The 9,957-nt window shown below is 34.2% G+C and overlaps 1 pseudogene; it reads left to right on the forward strand.

The window, feature by feature from the left end:
* Window positions 1–290: 290 nt before the first annotated feature.
* LOC120217116 lies at window positions 291–6,127 on the forward strand (annotated as a pseudogene).
* The last annotated feature ends 3,830 nt before the right edge of the window (window positions 6,128–9,957 follow it).

Below are 9,957 nucleotides of genomic sequence, written 5' to 3' on the forward strand. Positions count from 1 at the left end.
TTTTTTTATTTGAAATAAAAATAATTGCTGTTAATAATGGTTTTATGTGTCAACAAATTATTGAAATGGTATCTACAATGTCAACGGTCAATATAACTGTATGAATGATTGTTTCAGGCTTTCAGATACAATAAAACTAAAACATAGATTTCAATTTTTACTTGTTTCATTTGTGTGCTCAATATGCCCATATGAATTTATTTGAAAATTTCAAATTCAGTTGTTGCTCAAGTTATTGGCTTGTTTTCCAAACGTTTTGCAGGTTAGTTTGGTTTTCCTTCGTTGATCAGAAATAGGCTGCATCATTCCTTCTAAACTCCACTTGGTGAATCTTATAATGACTGTGTTCTGCCTGGTAAAAGATACTTTTAAACAAGTGATTCATCAGCAAAGAGTTTTAGGAAGAAAGGTATATAGAAAGGTTGCATTTCTTTTCTCATTTCAGTGCTAATACCTTGTTGATTTTCCCAGTTAATGCAAAGCATATCTCTTCTATCATTGTCTCAACCATGTAAACAGCATGTCAAAATCCTTTTGGACTATTCTAGAAATCCTAAAATATGCTTGGTTATGTTAACTATAGAATTAAAATGCATTTAGGGACTAATTATGCATTTACGGCAATGGACATGGTTATAACATTCGAGATTTTGTGAAAGTATTGTTCTAAGGGCTTGAACTAGTGCATTTCTGCTTGCTGACAAACAAGTTAGATATCAGTTTTTGATATATTAGACCTGTGAAGTAAGATTTTTTAATTGGATAATAAGTTTGACATTACATGCGATATTCTGGTTTCAGCTTGGTTGGGTCATTGATTTGACGAACACATCTCGTTACTATCAAACTACAGACCTGAAGAAAGAAGGCATTAAGCATGTAAAAGTGGTTCTTATTGTATTTTAATGCTATTCTTGTTGTTTGCAGTTCTGGTTTTAATTTTTCAGTATTTGTTCTAGTTTCAAAGCAGGGGCAGAGATGCTGTATCTGATAACTTGTCTGTAAATACTTTTGTTTATGAGGTAGATCTCCATTATAATTGTCTATCATTTCCGGAATCTACTGGAATATCTGCCTGTATATCTTCTTGAAATGTGATTCCTTTAATACATTCAGTCTCAACTGCCATGCTGCTTTTGTCACATGATGACCAAAGTTTTGGCTGGTCTTATATGTTCCCTTTCATCATGGCAATGCAAACATAGTACTATCTTGTAATCTCCAACATAAATTTGACCTTATGTCATACCGGATACTGTCTCCTTCTTTTGTCTCGTTCATCTAGTTCTCATACATTTGCTGATCTACAGAAGCATGCTAATTACTGAACTCGTGACTTGATTGTTCTTAATTTATTGCACTCATTTATGAGAGTTTTTATGTGATTTGTTTATCAGGTGTCACAATTCCTACTACGTCAGAAATCAAAGAAATATATTCTTGTCCATTGCACACATGGGCATAATCGGACCGGATACATGATTGTTCACTACCTCATGTGATCACAACCAATGTCTGTTTCTCAGGTCAGATACTGTTATATTTTGTCTTCTTCAATATCATTTTGATATCCTTCTTGGAGTAATATTTTCATTTTACTTTTTATTCAGGCAATAAAAATATTTTCTGAGGCACGTCCTCCTGGAATTTACAAACCCGACTATATTGATGCCTTTTATGCATTTTATCATGAAAAAAGGCCCGAAATGGTTGTCTGCCCTCCAACTCCGAGTGGAAGAGGTCTTCTAATCTTGATCTCAATGGTGAAGCAGTTCCAGATGATAATGATGATGATGGTGAAAGTCCAACAGCACTACCTGTACGGAATAACTTGCAGTATTATTTATTTCTCATCTATTTTAACTTTTTAGCAGAAACCTGGTCTTATGAAAAATATTATGCATGGGGTTATTTTTTACATGTGATGACATTAATGATCTTTGCTGGTGGTCAGCCTGCCTTTTCTTCTTCATCTTGTAAATTTTATAAGTTATTCTGTTTGTGTGTTATAAAAGTCTTAGTATTGTAATTGGTACTAAGATAAACTTGACTACGGTTATTCTAGTTTCATAAATGATGTTTCAGTTTTGCTCAAACTTCTGAAATTTCTGTCTTGATTTCACCCTCAATAAGCATTTTTCATTTCAGGAGAATCATGAAACAGATGTAGTGTTGACAAATGATGACATTTTGGGGGATGAAATACCTCAGGACCAGTTGATATCACTTTGACATTTCTGCTACCAAACATTTAAGGTAAATGTTGGGGTATGAGTTTGAAAGTCATTCTTTTCCTTTGATGTTTAGCTACTTATTTTAGTTGTCTAGACTATGGGACTTGGAGACAGAAAGTTTTCATCAAATTTGTGACATCATGGCATAGTTTTTTTATCCACATTTTATTTCTTAATTGCTTCTTTGCTTTATCTGTGATAATTTTGTAGAGGACAATCAAATGACTAGAGGGCTTTGAACATGTGGGAGTGACTGTTGTAATTATAATATTTGAAAAATTATAAAAACCTTCTCTTAATGATAACATTAAGATAACTTATTTTCATAAAACTAAATTTTTTTTAAATACTTTAGTACCGTTTTTTTCTAAGTTAGTTCTTTACTTTCTGTATTACTCGTACAGTTTTGGTTTAATATGAGCTCTGGCGTCAACATTTCTTGAAATCAGGTTAGAGGAAACACACAATTTCCAGGATCACATCCAGTTTCACTCAACAGGTCTTTAATGTGTTTGGTTTTATTCTATTTTTTTTATTGAAGTGGTCATATGTTTTTTTCATACGAGTAGTCTACCTATATGCTTGTTCTGATTGCTCATATTTGGCATGGCTAATTATCTCTTGGAACTGTGATCAGGCTTTTAAGCTATTTTTTTAACATGCAGGGATTCTCCTTGTTAAATTAGTAAAGAATAAAAGTGCTATGAAGCATAAGTATTCAGGAATTTGGTTGCCACTAGTAGTTATGTTTGATGCAAAGGTTATATTTTGAGAATATGCATCTACATTTTAAATAACCTTTTTATGAGAATACATTTGTTTTCCTAAGGTCTTATGCTGACACATTGATTCTCTATTTTCCATTTTTAGGATTAGCTTGGTTGAAGGTGATAATGAAAACATTTATATCATCTATATATATATTTCCCAAGGCTTTATGCTGACACATTGGTTCTCTCTTTTCCCTTTCTTGGGATTAGCTTGGTCCAAGGTGATATTGAAAGCATTTATATCATCTATTTAAATAAAACAAATAGTGAATAAAGATAAGAAGATAATGTAAAGATGTGTCTGAAGGTACAACACTGGTTCGGAAAAGTTCCTGAAGCTTGCATGAAGAACTTACCATTGTATAGAGTAGTTTTCTTTTACTTATACTTTTTCATCTTTTTATTTTTTTACATAAATCTTTACTTAAAACCGACTTCTTTATTTTGGACTTAGGGACAATTTACAACTTTTAAGGCAACGGTATTATTATGCCACTTGGAAAGCAGATGGAAACGCGATATATGATGTTGATAAGTGATAACTGTTGATGGATGTTACTTGATTGATAGGAGCTTTAACTTTCGCAGGGTTCAGATGAGGTTTCCATGCAGACACCCTACTGAAGTATGTATTTGCATCTCTTCTTTTCTGAGGAAAACTTTGGGCATTTATCTTTTCATTTTTCTTATTAATTTGACATAACTTTTTCACTTGTAAGGGTATAGGGGACGGAACTCATCATTTCACATTGCTTGATGGGGAAATGGTAATTGATACCATGCCAGATTCTCAAAAGCAAGAGAAAAGATATCTCATCTATGATATTATGGCACTTAACCATACATCTATCATTGAGATTGGTCATTCTTATGTATTAAAAAGTTATTTTTCTTAATGTTTGTCCTCTTTGCAGTTATACGAACCTGATAGTTTGTATCTTTCGAAACAGTTATCATACATAACTGTTGACTTTTGAGATTATATTTTGAACATTCATGATTGGGCTTGTAGAAATGCTTTAATGATTAGTAGACTTAATTTTTTTTTGGATAATTGTTGTTTTATTACCCAAAGAAGCAGAATTCTGCCACAGTTTACAACTCAACTCAAATACAACACACTACTCCACTATGTTCCATACTGTACATAAATGTAAATTCAAGTAGACTTAATTTTCTTTTGGATTTTGCTCTCCCTAACAAAAATTTCCAGCGAGCATTATTTAACGTGGGAAGTAGGCACTACTTGTCATCCTTTGGGGTAATCAAAGATTACAGTTAGATTACTTAATGATTGTAAAATAATATGTAAAGGGAGTTTATGTTGGTTTCCCTTATTAGTTTCTGTTGCCACTATTTTTTAGATTCAAGAATGGAGTTATTAGATGACAAAGTGCCATTTTAATTTTCAATCCATTTTCTCTTGTGAAAAAGAAAATACATGAAAGATATCTAGTAATCCTATTGATTGAACTGGTGCAGAGTCCTTTCTGTGAACGGTGGAAAATGCTGGAGAAAGAAGTGATTGAGCCGCGAAATTATGAACGCCATAACATCTACCAAAGCAGGAATCCTTATTGCCGATATGACGTTGAACCCTTTAGGGTATGTATTGAGGAGCTGCGATGTTTATTATATTGATCTATCTCCTACATTTGTGAGATGGGCTTTAAGGTTTTGCTTAATCTGTTATCAGGTGCGGAGGAAGGGTTTTTGGCTGCTCTCTACTGTAAATAAGGTTTTGAAGAAAGTTATCCCCAAGCTCTCTCATGAGGCAGATGGCCTTATTTTTCAGGTGCTTGAAGAGGATTATTGTACTCTAATTTTTCTAACTTGTTTGTTTTACACTTTATCCTTTTAATTTAAATGATCTTTCTTTCGGTTATTTAGTAAGTAGCTCACCACATATAATCATCTAATATAATCTTTTCTAATTTCACTGTGCATCCTGCCAATTCAGGCATCCTTGCATCGAAGTTTTTGTGATGCATGTCATTTCATTTTAATGAAACGGGACGTTTTGCTTATTTCTTTCTATCAGTACTATGTTGTTTCATCCTTGTTATCTGTCTTTTGTCTATCTTCTACCTATTTTCTTCTTCTTTCTGCTCGACCTTTCTTGTTCTTTGGATATTTGTAGTAACAGCTGCATCATTTTGTCATTTCACGGGAATTCTCTGTGAGGAAAGACTGTTATGCTTTTAGGCGCAAGTGGTCAGAATTTTTTTAAAAAAAATTTCAGGGCTGGGATGATCCTTATGTACCTCGCACTCATGAGGGTCTTCTGAAGTGGAAATATGCTTCGATGAACTATGTTGACTTTCTATTTGAGGTTTGCTTTCTCATTTCTCTTTTAGTTGTTTTTTTTTTTTTTAATTTGGCTATTTTGGTTTTAAAATTTTATTGTTGGTAGCACTGGTGCAAAACAATGTTTAGCAAGAAAAATAGAATCCCGTAATAACAGTGGTTAGTAAGGGGAAGTAAACTGTGTAGTAGAACAATTGTGTTAAAAGTAATTTTGTCTTGATTGATGTAATCGTAAATGGAAGTTGCCTCTAAAAGTTAATGACTCCCAGATTCGTACATCCCAAAGTAATAAGGCTCATAAACAATTGTTCCAAAGGGTTTTTTTCAAGGATTGTGGGATGCTTGTCTTTTGTCCCCTTTGCATTACCAACATTTACTGGCATTCGTCATCCTTAAACTAAAAGCTTCTATTTTGTCAGATTGATAGTGACGGTCATGAACATCTTTTTCTCTTTGAGCGTGGGAAAAAGAAATTGATGGAAGGAAACAAAGTTGAATTCAGTGGTTGCTGTTATTGTGTTCATTTCCTTTCGTCTGTTTTATTTGAGATCTTTAGTATTGGTATTTATTTTCAATTTCTTGGATTACCTGCAGATGTTACAGATCCTCCTTCGTTTTCTGGGAAGATTATAGAGTGTGGCTGGGATCCCGATGAACAGGTGTGGGTCTATATGAGGATCAGGACAGATAAGTCGACTCCCAACGATTTCAATACTTTCAAGGTCTGTCCCATTTGCCAATTTGACAAATAGTTAATTTCTTTCCATAGCTGACCGCATGAAGTAAAAGCTATTTTGTTTATGCAAGAACATGTTATGCGAAGTGTCCTAACGTTTCTCTGGGAATCCGTTAGACTTTAAAAATTTAGTTTTGGGGGAAAACGATGAAATTCGATTTGAAAACAATTTGATCTTGGAGTCGCTACCAACCTTTAAGTTTGGTAGATTGAAAACCTTAAACATCATTTTAATGAGTTTAGAAAAATCATTAAAAGACAACAAAATGGTATGCGTTTTACCAAAAATTTGTTTTTAAGAGTTTGGGAATTGGTTACGTGTGGGAAGCCCCAAAACGCCCAAATTTTGGTACCGAAACGATTATACAATGTTTAAATATTGGGAATTACAAACTATGAAATGTATTTAAATTTTGATCTTTTATTCATTCGAATTTATTTAAAATGTGAACAATCTTTAAAAACGCACTTACTTTATAGTTAGGAGACTTTTTCATAGATTCTCCTCATAAAAAACGTTATTTCACAATTTTTGACAAAGTTAAATAAAACAAAACAAAATGAAATAAAAATGAAAAGAGTTAAAAAAATAATCAAAATAAATAACATAGAACAAAAAGAATTATCGAATACAAACAAACATTTATGCGAAGAATCCTCGAAAAGATATCTTATGTATTCATAGATTTCTCTCACAATAAACATTTTTCCATTTACATATTTAAAAGACAATGATGATTTATAAAAGAGGGTGTTAATAATTATTTAAATATGCACATAAATAAGGGATCAATATGCAAGCTTTCTAAATTATCCATCGAGATTAAAAACACATCATATCGACAAGACTGTAAATAAATAAGACCGAAACAAAAATGTAAATATACCACAAACAAGATCTATGACTAAAATAAAATGAAATAATAAGTTAAGATGCCAAAATGTAAATATTGAAAACTAAATGCTGGAAATAAAAGAGGACTGAAATAAAATGCTGTAAAGTTAAAAGACAGAAAAGTAAAATACTGAAATTAAGGTTCTGAAAAATAAATTAATAAACAAAAATAAATTGCATAAATCTAAAAGTTAGTAGGCTAGTTGTGCAATAAAATAAAAGGTTTTAACTTAATAATAACAAGTAAAATAAAAATTAACAAGTTAGTATGAACAAATAAAATAAAAAGTTAGGATGTTAGTTTGAATGAAGTAAGTGTTAGAGTATTAACAAATCAGTGGCTAAAATAAAAATAACAAAAATTAATGTACCCACATCATAAATAAATAAAACAAAAAATATGGAATATTAGTGACTAAATTATGAATAACGAAACTTAAGTGCTAAAAAATGAAATATATCTAACATAGAGCTTTAGGGACTGGAATAAAAACACGGCAACATTAGAGGTTTTTAAATGCAATTTTACGCAAATATTTAGTGACCAATTTACAACAACTCGCTAAATGTTAAAGGGCTTCAACGTGAATAACTCAATACCTTAAGCGATTAATGTAAAGGATGATAAGAAATGGAGAGGCCATAGGTGATATTAACCCAAAAATCATTTTAAAACAATCTGCTTGTTATTTCAGTGAAAACCCCAAACAGATTGGCCTCATCCCCTTTTTTCACGCAATATTGACCAGGAAACAAAGGCCAAACTACCGACCATTCAAGCTCAACTTCGGCGAACGACGACCTACTTCCCGGCAACCTTGTTACTCCGACGAGCTCATCGGCAACCAGGTAAACTGAACTCCCTATTCTAATTTCAAAACTAATCATGCATATAAGAAAAAAAAATGAAAATACCTTTGAGAAAATATTGTTTATGAATCTGAAAATTTTTCATGTGTATTGATTTCTTGAGAAAAAATGGGAAGAAAATTCCCTACAATCTATTTTTCAGTTCGAATCGAGGGCCTCTCTTGCGTTTTTTCGAATCTCTCCCCTTTGTTACACTGAATTCGAGTTATATACCCTTACATAGAGAAATAAAAACAAAAGTGGAGCATGGGAAAGCTGCACTACATGGGCAACATTTGATGTTGTGATAGTGCAGGAACAACAGGGTATGGGCTGGCGTGGTAGGGTATAGTTAGGCACTTGAGTGGGGAACATCAAGGTATTATGCTGGTGAGTAGAGCATGGGCTGATGACAGAGTGGACAAAAAATGGTGTTTACAGCTGCTCCTCTTTGCTCGTTGCTGTGAAACATGAATGGAGCAAAGATTTAAAGCACCATTTTTGGCCCGAATTACTTAAATTCTCTAACCACTCGTTCTTTTCTTTATGAAATTCTTGTTTCTCTTCGGACGAGTTATTCTCTCTTCGACCAGCCCCATTTTCTTCGAATAATCGTTGTTTGTTGATAAAATTTGTTGTTGAAGACGACACTACTCATCCGCGATGAAGAGTTCTGATCGTTTTTAGGTAAATTTGGATATAACATGGTTCCTTCATGATGAGGAAGTCTGACTATCTAAGGGTGACATTGCTCATTCGCGTTGAGGAGATCATGTCAATTTGATGTTAAAGACGACATTGTCTGTCCGTGTTGAAGAGATCGGGTTGTTTTCGATTATGACGTTCTTCCTTCATGATGAGGAAATCGGGTCAATCAAGAGATAATTTTGGGACAATACGATTCCTTCGTGATGAGGAAGTCTGATTGTCTGAGGATGACACTACTCCTTTGTGTTGAGGAGATCGGGTCAATTTGATGTTGAAGATGACACTGCTCATCCGCGATGAAGAGATCGAGTCGTTTTCGATTATGATGTTGTTCCTTCGTGATGAGAAATCATGTCAATTTGGGGGACAATACGGTTCATTCGTGATGAGGAAGTTTGATTGTCTGAGGATGACACTGCTCATTCGTGTTGAGGAGATCGGGTCAATTTGATGTTGAAGACGACACTGCTCATCCGCGATGAAGAGATTGGGTCGTTTTCGATTATGACAATGTTCCTTCGTGATGAGAAAATCGGGTCAATTTTGGGGACAATACGGTTCCTTTGTGATGAGGAAGTTGATTGTCTGAAGATGACACTGCTCATTCGTGTTGAAGAGATCGAGTCAATTTGATGTTGAAGACGACACTGCTCATCCGTGTTGAAGAGATCAGGTCATTTTCGATTATGACGTTGTTTCTTCGTGATGAGGAAATTGGGTCAATTTAGGGACAATACGGTTCTTTCGTGATGAGGAAGTCTGATTGTCTGAAGATAACATTGCTCATTCGTGTTGAGGAGATCGAGTTAATTTGATGTTGAAGACGACATTGCTCATCCGTGTTGAGAGATCGGGTCGTTTTTTATTAAGACGTTCTTTTGTAATGAGGAAATTGGGTCAATTTGGGGACAACATGGTTCCTTCGTGATGAGGAAGTTTAATTGTCTGAAGATGACATTGCTCCTTCGTGTTGAAGAGATCGGGTGAATTTGATGTTGAAGACGACACTGCTCATCCGTGTTGAAGAGATCGAGTCATTTTCGATTATGACGTTGTTCATTCGTGATGAGGAAATCGAGTCAATTTGGGGACAATACGATTTCTTTGTGATGAGGAAGTCTGATTGTCTGAAGATGGCATTGCTCCTTCGTGTTGAGGAGATGGGGTCAATTAGATGTTGAAGACGACATTGCTCATCCGCGATGAATAGATCGGTCGTTTACGATTATGACGTTGTTCCTTCGTGATGAGGAAATCGGGTCAATCAATAGATAATTTGGGGACAATATGGTTCTTTCGTGATGAGGAAGTCTGATTGTCTGAGGGTAACACTGCTCTTTCGTGATGAGGAGATTTGATCGGTTTGATGTTGAAGACGACACTTCTCATCCGCAATGAAGAGATCGGGTCGTTTTCGATTATGACGTTGTTCCTTCGTGATGAGGAAATCGGGTCAAT

This window comes from Hibiscus syriacus, unplaced genomic scaffold (assembly GCF_006381635.1).
Source record: "Hibiscus syriacus cultivar Baekdansim isolate YM2019G1 unplaced genomic scaffold, ASM638163v2 tig00000767_pilon, whole genome shotgun sequence".
Classification (NCBI taxonomy): Eukaryota; Viridiplantae; Streptophyta; class Magnoliopsida; order Malvales; family Malvaceae; genus Hibiscus; species Hibiscus syriacus.